We start from the raw sequence: 12,377 nt of genomic DNA, 5'->3' as shown, positions 1-12,377 counted from the left end.
TATTTATATATATACTAGTTCTACCGCACGTGCTTCGCACGTATAACACTTGATTCTTTAAAATTAAATGATTTTATCTATTGCAGAGAATTTTAGTGAAGTGTAAAAATCTCAACAATGATTATATAATTGAACCATATTTGTGGTATAATTTTTTTTCTATATTTAAAATCTTTCCTTGTTTTTAAAGTCAATTTTTTACAAAATCATTGATACATTCTTATTACGTACTTAAAACTTTTAAAACTTGGTAATTCTAAATTTTTCTTATTCTAACGCTTTTATATTTATTTTTAGATTTTTCAAATCTTCTCAAAATCAAATTTAGTTGATTTAAAAATTTTAAACTATTAAAAAAAAAGATTAGTTGTCATTGACTTCTAATTAGGAAAGGATTTTGCCATAAATATATTTAATTAATTTTCAACACTTAAATATTAGAAAAATTACTAATTCTGATGACTTCTAAAAAGAAAAAAATTTATTATAAATATATTTAATTAATTTTCAACTCTTAAATATTAGAAAAAAATAATGAAAAGACAATTTGCATTTTGCGGCCTAACACACTTTTTTTTTCGTGCTAACCTCATAAATAGTACTTTACTTTTCTCTGAAATTGTGATATTTAATAGAACTTATACTCTTATCGAAGTAATAGGAATCCTTACTGAAATTAACTCTAATATAAGTACGTTATTAGCAATTACAACAATAAGAAAATTGAAAGTGTCTTTCATTGATTAAAATAATATTTTTCTTTCACGGCATAACGATCACTAAAGGATTAAGCTCTCATGCACACGTAATGAGCCAAAAAGCAAATGTAATGGATTTGCTATCCCTGCACGAGCTCTTGAACTTCGACTGCTCGTGCTCAATCTAGGTTGAATCGAGAAACTCCTAACTTGAGAGGTAGAGAGATTATTTTCGATAAATCGACTTATAAAAAACAACCTAAAGAACCTCAATCACATAATACATTGATTTTGATGATCTAGATGGTCCTCCAGCTACGATCTCATATAGCGAAAGCATCTCATCAATGAACCTCTAATCAAATTGAACTGGTTGTTGATTCAGGCCATTAACACAAACACAAACTAATATTTGTTTTTAAATGATGACCAAAAATAGTATTTTTAATCAAAAAACGAATTTATAAAAGTAAAATTCTTCGTAAATCAACCAAACAAATTTGAATAAACTTTAAGCACCAAAAATCACTGGGGTCGTGGTATCTCTTCCTGTAAATATAAGGTAGAGTAGTATATTTATTTAAGAATTCTAATTAGGTATATTAGAGATGAGGAAGGAAAAATGATTTACTTTTACTAAAAATATCAAAGAGATTTTATACCTAAACAAATTATACTACTATCACACATTCCTATTAAAATAAGGACAAAAAATTGATTAGTACATGTAATTTATAATTTTTCCAAAAATATAAATTATTACTCTGTATTTATGTATAACTATAATTTGAGAAAAAAGAAAAAGCGAAAAAACAATTTTATCTAAAGTAGAGTCTTTCAATGAAAGACAAAAAGTTCAAATCACTTTTCTAAGGGTCTTCACGCTTTTAATACATTATATATATATATATATATATATATATATATATATATATATATATATACTAGTCAAGTGTACGTGCGTTGCACGTGTATATCACGTCAATTATTATTTATTGAAAATTGATCAAAAAGTAAATTGTGTAAAAGTAATAAATTAAATATTGTGTTAACACAAGTTACTCCTTCACTAATTTTTTTTTTGTAAAACTATCGAAAGAGAAATAAGGAGCGATATATATTCTAATTTTAAAAAATAAATGCTACGTTTTATATGAACAAAACTCAAACAATAACTTATATATGCGATGAGAACTATGTCAAATTATAAATTTTTTAATCACGTCATGTGGTCATAGACTCTCATACAAAATTAAACTTTAAAACAAAATAAATAAGTAAATAAAAGATTTAACACACATTTGGTGTTAAAAAATAAATCAAACTTAGAAACATTCAAGTCCTTCTCAAGAGTTGAACATATTTTTTATGTCAGAAAATAAGTTAAATTTTGGAACTTTTAATTCCTCCTCAATTGCTTGTTTGATGTATTTTTGATGAAAAATAATAAAGTATTTTAAAGGCAGATGTAGTGATTGTGAAAACAACTGCATTTGAAGAGTTACAACAACAGATCCACTGCATTTGAAGAGTTGCTTACTTGTTATTTGTATTTTAAAATCATGTCTTAATTTTTTGTTAATTTATTAAATTAGGTTTCTCCTTCATCTTAGCCATCGTTTAAGTTACTGTTACCTTTAAGAAATAGCTTTTAATCTTTGTGGGTATTAAATTGATTACGTGTAAACTCAAGGAGATGTCAATGTTATAAATATAATAAAATAATAATTTAAAGAATATAGTAATTGATAGTATTGTTGAATTATTATCGTTTTTTATAGCGGATAAATGATTTCACTACATGAATAGCAATAGAAGTAATTTCATATAAAAAAACAAATAATAACAAACATATTAAAAAATAAATAGATGGTAGCGGATAAATGATTTTGAAGAACATATTAAAAAAAAGATGCAACGAAAAGTAGAAGAAGAAAAAAGATTTTAAAAAAGAAGCAATGAAAAGTAGAAGAAAAAATAAATAATAATAAAAATAACAAATAGTAATTTATCATAAACTACAATCAAACAGTGAGATATCAACTTTTACATAAAAAAAAATTTCAAAGTCGTCCGGCATTCATCTACCGCATGTAATTTACAACAAAACAATACGATAATAGAGAAATTAAAATAATACAATTAAACCTAATATTTATACAAAAATTTTCTCATGGCCGACCAACATTCATCTATCACCTATAAATTACAAAAAAAAAATGATAATAGAGCTATATATCTTTTTTCCTTTGAAGGAATAATAGAAATATCAAAACAATACATGCATTAAACATAACCTTCACCAGAACTTCCTCAAAGTCGACCAACATTTATCTACCAACTGTAAACTGCAACAACACAATACGATAATATAATAGAGATATAATCATTATAAAAAACTTCAAATATGAAGATCTCATGAAGCCATAAATATGAATTGCTAAAGAAGCCTTCTTTTGAAAAGTGAATACAATACCTTTCCCTCGAGTCATACGTAATTCAAATCCTTTCTCTCATAAAAACTCCAAAACTTGGTGAAAATTATCACAAATTGCAAGGATCCTATTTTTCGAGTCTTGCATAATTTTTTTGCCCACAATCAATTAATAGAAAGTCTCATAACTTATTTTTTCTCTTCAATAATTATACAACAACAACATAACTACTAAAAATATATATATACAACAATAACATAGTCAGTGTATACAAAAACCTTATTCCTATAGATCCTCGACTCACAAGTAATAATTATAAAATAATAACATACTTAGTGTGATAACATACCTTATCTTTATCTTTATGAGACAGAAGAGCTTACTTTTATTAGGTAGAAAGACTGTTCTCGATAGATTTTCAAACAAATAATCACACTAAAGAAAAAAAAGAAAAGTTACCAAATTAAGAAGCCCAACTTTTCTCCATGGACATTAATTGCATATAATTGTCATCTATTTTTGCTTTTGATATAACATCTTTCTCCGTAACCCCGACGACACAAAAATATATAGTGCTTGACATATTTTACAATCATCGATCCAAAATTATTGTCCAATCCTGCTCAAGTGAAAAGACAAAACAATTAATTATGGTTAATACTGTTGCAAACTACTCAAAGTTTAATATATAATTTTCTTTACGTATAAGAATCTGCCTACCTCATAATTAATTCACGTACCTATCCCTTAATTTTATCAAAAGCAACTAACTTATGTATCTAAATTAACATAATATATTTAACTCATTTGCTTGGATATAAAATTGGAGGCTAGTTGAGCTTTTTTCCAATCATACTTGGAATGAAAGATCACCACTCGCTTCCCCTTTTCCTTCCACGTCCATCGTAATATTACTTAAATTAAATAGAATTTTAAAATATTTTTTTAAAAATATAAGATAAAATTCTAATAGATTTTAAAGTGTTAAATGTTAAGATTCCTTACGTAAATTAAATGAGGAATTTAATTAATTTCAAAATCATAAAAAAAATCGACAATAATAAAATTATAATGTGGAAAGACAATTTTGTCTATTGCGAAATGTTTTAATGAAGGTTTAAAAGTTAACATCATTTTTTTAAGGGTTTTCACATTTTTAATATATTATAAATGTAAATATACATATAGATATAGAGTATAGATTAGATAAAAAGGTGGCCTGATTATCATAATTCATATCCTTATGACTTCCGATGATTAAATTTCTTTACTTATTTAGTATGATCTATATTCTCCGGCTATGATGTCATCAACAAACATTGATAAATTTCCCGTGTTGTAATATGATTTTTTCACTATAATTACCATAAATTATATTTAACCCACAAATTTTAATGTAAATTTTGAAGGTCTTCTTTCGTTTTGTGAGCAACATTGTCCTAGCAAATAAAAGGAAAAGAACGATGGTTAATATTATTTGGGTTTTAGGATTTGTATTTACTAATATTATTTTCTGTTACAAAAGGTTTTATTATTGTGGTATACCAGCCACCTGTTGTGGAACTTCCAGTTCCAATCGAAGCATATAGATTCGTAAATAGATTTTTATGTATAGCCACTTCAGTCGTGCTCGTGCTTTCTCGAAAGTATCTTTTTTCTGGGAACATGGTCAACTAGAAATTATTATGTTCGCGATTCTCCAACGAATCAATATCCCGGTAGAAGTCTTCAAATTCAATGTATGTAGGTGAATATCTTAAAATTCAAGCTAAGAAATAAAAATAAAATACCACCGTATAATTTGATACCATAGTTGATTTTTATTTTTCACAATTTTAAAAAATATTTTTTGTATATTTTGGTAATCTCTTACTTGGATGACAAGGTTTTTGTCTTTAACACTTTGTTTGGATGGTAGTTACCCATGCCATAGTGTGTGGTATCATCGTAAGAGTAACATATTTGTTTTGATTGTTTTTTAAAATATATGATGTGATTTAATTTCATGATTAAGTATAACCATAAAAAGTCTCACTTTATAAGTCCATATAATTAAGGACTGACAAAGATAGAGACGTTTTATTAATCAATACCAATAAAGTATCTATATGGGATACACTTTAACAATATTCAAGTTAATTTGTGCAAAAATTCATAAAAGAGAACATGATCGTTTAGAACACTAATGATATACTACGTGCACATGGAGAACATTTTGAAAAAATTCTTTTTACAATTAAGAAAATTTATTTTAAACCTATATAAAAATTTTAAAAAGAAAAAACTATTTTCTACACCCAACGACCAGCCTTTCTCTTACCATATGAAGAATAGAAATTCAAGGTTTGGGGAACAAAAGAAAGCGTGACAGAATATTAGGATAAATAATTGTATTCTAAGCATTACTTGATTTTGTTGTGTGTGTTAATAGCGAGGAAGGTCACAGACAACTTGTATGTCAATGTGTTTCACTGCTATATAATAGATAATTAAAAGCTGCATTAATGAAATTTTAGTAGTATTCCGAATCCGAAATTGGAAATACAACAATGATGTTAAGACGAAGAAGGGTTTCATGTGATAGTCAAATAAATGTTAAATATTTTATTCAAAAGATTATAGAGATCACATGAATTCATGTAAATTTAAATCGCAAGAAAGAAATTTGACTTACTAAAAAGATGAAGAATTAACGATTTTCGGCAGAAATCTTTTACGCCTTGCTCATGTGGAAGTAGTATACTAATAAAAATAAATAATAACTCACTAAAGTAAGTAAATAAAAACAATAGTATAAATTAAAAAACTTCAATTTTTGAATGATGATAAAACTAAGCATGAAACAGACGTGAAAAATACTTTCTACCTATGCATGATATATACAAACAAATACCTGATCTGACAAGGAAATAAAAGTAAAGTGTGTCACAAAAATCACGAAAAAATGAAAAATGTAAAAAGAAGAATTTGGCTCGAAGAAGGGATCTTTGTGAAGAGCAAATCCAAACTTGGCCTCTTTCACCTGCAATGCTTTAGAGGAAGAATTGTGAGAAATCAATCATGCATGCTATAATATCCACCTACATACAAAACCCATCCATCTCAAAGTTCGTTTAGCTCTTTGTCAAACTATTAGCCTATACATCCGGCGTTGTTAAAAAGGATTTATGAATCTTTAACCTAAACAAAATAAGACACAATATAAGTAATATTAATGGTGTAAAAAACCTAAAGTGAATCCTAACATACATACTTTTTCCATAAAAAAAGTACGTACCAACAAAACTTTCCCCACAACTTGGGAGTCTTTCCATATATGTAGGAGTTTTTTCATTTTTTCTCATATTTAAGATGGTTAATATAATAAAAATAATGGTATAATTATTAAAGGAAAAAAGTGAAAAGATGATTTTGTCTAAAGTAGAGTATTTTAATGAAGGGTGAAAAGTTCAAACAATATTTTTAAGGTCTTTCGTACTTTTAATATATTATAAATATAAATATAGATTATAGATATATGCCCAATTTTCTTTTGGAGAAAAATTAATGAATGAATTAGTCCTTGTAAATTGGACTTCTTTTTCTTTTACCATGTGTACATCCATTATTTTAGGAAAAGTGAAAAGTCACGGTGACAAAAAAAAACATTCAGCTGTTGTAATTTTTTTTTTGGAGAAAAATGAATGTGAGGAAAAAAGTAAAAAAAATAAATTATTTTGTCTATAATAAATTATTTTAGTGGAGGGCAAAAAGTTAAACAACAATTTAAAATTATAGACAAAGACAAATATAAAATTAACATTACTTTTATAGAAGTTAAGAAAAGTAATGGACCAAGTCTATTTTAATGAAAAAATATTTTTAAATTTTTTTCAACTTGTCTGATATGGATTTTTGCCTATTTTTTTTAGGGATCAAACCTATTTGAAAAAGGAGATTTTTACCTTTTTCTGGAGATCAAGTCTATTTTAATTAGAAAATACTTTTTTGCCTTTTTTTTTTTTAAAGGTTTGCCGTGATTTTTTTTTTTCTTTTGATTTGCTATAGGTTTTTGCCCATTTTTAGGGTAAGTAGTTGTAAAAGGTTTTTTTTAAACCTATTTATGAATTTAATTATAATAAAAAATACCTTCCCTATTTAATTTTTAATATCATTAAAATAATTTTAAAAAGTGAAAAGACGATTTTATCTAAAGCAAAGATTTTTAATGAAGGGCAAAAAGTTCAAATCACTTTTCTAAGGGTCTTCACACTTTATATATATATATATATATATATATAGGTGGATATTGTATTAATATCGTGATTGCTTTACACAAATATAATCTAGAAATATATTTTCTCACCATACATGTGCATATACATAATAATACAACTTATACAAATGAAATTTTAGTATATTTGATTTTCTTCTGTTTCTCAACTTCTAAGAAAATGTTAGACATATTTCTTAATTTTGATAATACAAACTTATGGTTAGTTTTAGTAATTTCTAAAATTTATGGAAATAAATTATATTTTTTAAATAAGGAAAATATGTTTCTCAAATACCATAGTTAAACACATGTTGAAATTTCACTCAAATCTTCATCCAAATATTACTTGCGAAAAATATTTAGAAATCTATGGCCAAACGCCAACTTAGGCTCGATATGTAAATATCGCAATTTGGTTTCTTGTAGTTCAAAGTTCAACATTCTCGAATTTTTTCCTTCTACCATTTAGCAAGGGAAGAGATATCCAGCTAAATTAGAATAGGTTAGATCCTGTGATTTTAATTTGTTAGATCCTTTTAGCAAGTGCTAAATTCAACTTGTTTGACAATACACAATAGACTGCAACTCTAATTGATACATGCATACATTATTATAAGGAAAACTAAATATGAAGTTGCTAAAAAAAGGAGAAAGTTCTTTTAAATTAGACAAATCATTAACGTCATTGCCTCAAGAGCTACACATACTAGGTCAACTTTCATTACACGTAAGACGTAACTAATTATCTTCGAATTTTAATAACATAAAGAAACTGTAGCAAATATAACCTTGATGGAGGGCCTATTTGGGAAACGGGCAAATTACGTATAAGACCTTGTGTAAAGAAGAGCATGTGCACTTTGTGAGGATGTCTATAAGTTATGCTATATTCTATTAGAATTATGTTATGAAATTGTCTTTTATTTTTTAATTATTTTGTAGATCAACTTTGAAACCCCCTCCCTTCTTCTTTATTTTGCTTTTGTTATATGAAGAACTCCTATCTAAATGTATGTGATAATGATTCTCCGTATCAATACAATTCTCCTTCGTTACATTAGTGCTTTCATTGTCTCTCCTTTACGGAATGGGTATCCACCTCATCCACATTCATATCACTAGCAAATTTTTACTGCACCTCTGCCATCTAGCCTCACTTTTTAACCTACAGTTTTGGAGAAAATCTCTACTTCCATCAAAACCATATAGGATTTAGTGATAGAGATGCAAGAAAAAAACTCACGTATCCTCTCTACTTTTAATCACATGGGATTAGTGCTTCAAGAGATGCAATTAGACTCTATTACCATTGATGCTCCAGAGATTTTAGATGATACAACTATTACATCTGTGCTAGAGTCAACTTACATAGTAACACCAAGATGGCTGATATGGTAAAATTTCATCACGATTTAGAGCGTCATTTTCTTGGTGTTGTAGATACAATACCAATATATTTTTTTCGACATTTTTTCCAATGCTTTTATTGACGCTATTGAGCTCAAATTTTCACCTCTGTCTTTCTCAATTAAGGATCACTAGAGTTTAACTGCAAGGTGTTTAATAGAGTGTCAAATAGAAATATTTCTGTCGAATTTCATAGTCTTAGTACACCTATTGGCTCTCTTCCACCTATTTTTAGGACTTACAATTGCAAGTGGGTGGATATTGGGCAGGTATTCGATGAAATGTCCCATAACTGCTACTCCAATGTTTGTCGATAATGTTGCAGTTGGATACACAAATCATGGCCCGTTCGAAGTGCATCTGATTTTGCTGCTGCAGCTGGCACCTCAACAGATTTAAACCAAGTGCTTTCTTGTAACGACCTGATTTTTTGATGACTTTTGTGAAATACTTATTTCTTTGTGATTTTGACTATTTTACCCCTCTTTGTGATTTTCTTGTAGTAATTTTGAGGTGTGGGGATGATTGACATGGTTCCTGATGCATTTCGGTGTGATTTGTGTGATATTGTGATTTTGGTGGTTTGAGAAGCCTTATAGTTGACTTCGGTCAATATTTATTGACCTGTGCATCGGATCGCAAAACGAACTGCTCCAGAAGATTCAAAACATTATTTTTAGGTTGATAACATGGTTAGTGTAATTTTATGGCTTTTATATCTCATTTTAACCCTTAATTGAAAAGTTGTGAAATTGAGTTTAGGGGGTCAACTTTGTGAAAGGGATATTTTTTTAAAAATCTGATATTTCCATTGAGTTTGGAGCATCGAATTTGATAGGGTAGCATAGTTCATTTGTGTTCACGGGATTTCGAATGAATTTCGAGGGGTCTGCAGGGACTTGAAAGTCTCAGCTGGTGCACCACTCAGTTGGTTCACTCGCTTTCGTGATGGACCAGTCACTTACGCGACTCAACTGATCAGCACAAGTATCGCGTACTTGACATCTTGGTCACGATCGCGAGTCCCGCGTACGCGAGGACCAAGTTACAAATGCGATACCTGCCCTCGGGCCAGGTACCGCATAAGCGAGGATCAGGTAGTAAATGCGATACCTTCCCTCAGGCCAGGTGCCGCGAACGCGACCCAGTGATCGCGTAAGCACTGCTTGGGTCCTTTATATACCTATGTTTCACCATTTATCATCATTTTTAACACTTGGAGCATAGGGGTTCATGATTTTAAGTAATTTCTTCCACTTTTAAGCTTAGGTAAGCTCTATAACACCTATTTTAACTACTTTCTTCATATTTTATCATGTAATTCTTGTTTAAACAAGGATTAAAAGGTAGAAATTGTGAATTTTGGCCCGTAAGGGCTAAAAAATATAAATCTCGATATAAACCTCGATTTTAATCTGTTTTCACTCAGGTGAGTTTCTAATCTTATAATTATAATTTTTCTTTCGATTTCATCTTCAAAATAACTTTACTTCTTGATTTTAGAAATAATAATATTTGAGGATTTTTAACGGTAAAGCTTAAAAATGATTTTTTTCCTATTTGAGCCTCGTTTTGAAATCGCCTTTTGCTTGAGTTTTTAGTTGTAGACTCCTAAAAAATGAAAGACATATTTCAAGAACAAAGTTATGATTTTACTCTTCTTTTTGAAAACCCGTTTCGGGGGTATGTTTTGACTCTGAGTCAAAAATAGGTAATGAGTATCATTGACTTTCTTTTTGATGCATAGATTCTATATTTCTCTGTTTTTAGTTGTTTTTGAGTTCGGTCATGAAGCGTAAGGCTTCATATTGAAGGCTTCCAGACCGATTTTCAGCAGTCGAGGTAGGTTATGACTTAAACTTTCTTCAGACTAGGTTGGGTAGTTAATGTCACTACAAAAACATATTAAAGGTGTGAGAACTAAACATGAAAATGGCTAAAATTATTGTGTCGTGCCCGTCTGGGGCCTATATACTGATGTATTTGGTGGTTTGGAATAGTATTTACTATGTGTGACCGTGTGGGGTTCTATATGATATTGTTTACTATGAATACGTGAAGTTAATTGTGTCTTGTATAATGAAAAGCCTAATGTGATATCAATGACATATTTATTTGTATTCTACTCTCTTGGCATATAGTTTATGTTGGCATTCATGGATGGTTGGGAATATTGAGTGGATTATTGGCTCACTTGGTTGGTATATTGGTTGGCTATGAAAATAGTCATTCTGGTTGGTTGTGAGCATTACATCCTTATATCATACACATTCATGAAATATTGGTACCACCATGGAAATTCTAGAAGTATTGGGAACACTATCTTTTTCTAACAGAAATGTGACATCTTTAAAATACTCTACCGATGGATGTGCAGGAGAAGAGTTATAGATATTGGTATTGAATATTAATTGTGTATGGATTGACAAAACCTCCATGGATCCTACGTCAGAAAGCTTTAGCTTCGTCGGTGTATATAGAGGTTGTGCGACAACCTCGGGCATCACATCATCATCATCATCATCATTATTAGCATTATCATCATCATCTCCATTGCATTTATATTTACTTTGTACATTTATACGATGTAATATTTTTCTTGATGTGATACCTATCTATGTGTATTTCTTCCTTCATATTCGTACATGTGATGCCTATATACTTGTACTTCTTTTTCATATTGTTATGGTATATGTGAATATTATAGAACTGTTAGTGAAGACGGTGTGGGCTACCGTTTAGGATATTTTCTAGTTGTAGGAGACGTGCCTTAGTGTATTTTTATATTTATTTTCTGCTTTGCTCAGTCGGCTGATGATACCTACTGAGTACAAGTAGACTGTACTTACCCCTACTGTGCCTTTCAGTGCTGATTCAAGTTTGAGGCACCTCGTAGTGGTAGACTTCGACCGATACTTTGAAGCTATTCGAGGTAATGGTTGGATTCTTTCCTCCGGAGTCTACTTCTACCTTTCTTTACATAGTCCATGTCTTTACTTTGCATTCAGAAACAAAGTTGTTCCTATTTTGGATATCTTGTGTATCTTGATCTCGAGTTTTACTAGTTAGTTCTTACACTGTGACACTAGGTTTTGAGACTATGGTATGCTATCTTTGGTTGTGTTCTTTCGTTTTTATTATAATGTGTGGTTCGCTTTCGTTCTAGAAGTCTTACTTTGGGTTATTGTTATTATTTTATCCTTTAGTATCAGTTTATGTGATCGACTTACTTGTTAAGGCTTGCCGCGATAAGTGCCATCATTGACCCTTGGTGTTTGGGTCATGACATTCCTAAACAACCTAGTGAGGTACACCCAACGAGTTTAGTCGAATTGCCACCTTACCTTTCCAACAACTTTGGGATGACCATCAGAATACAATAGTCAGACCACAACACATAAGATATTTGATGATATGTCGAGAAGGTATACATATACTTATTCTTTTGATCTTGGCTCTCTTATAAGGTATCCTGAAATTAAGAGTGCCATTTGGATTATGGAAACCACATTGATGCATGAGATTAAATCCTTATAACCTTCATTTGATCTCGGTGTACATATTGAGTTTGAGCACTTTACA

The sequence above is a fragment of the Capsicum annuum genome, chromosome 3 (genome assembly GCF_002878395.1).
Source record: "Capsicum annuum cultivar UCD-10X-F1 chromosome 3, UCD10Xv1.1, whole genome shotgun sequence".
Taxonomy (NCBI): Eukaryota; Viridiplantae; Streptophyta; class Magnoliopsida; order Solanales; family Solanaceae; genus Capsicum; species Capsicum annuum.
This window is presented reverse-complemented; position numbering follows the sequence as displayed.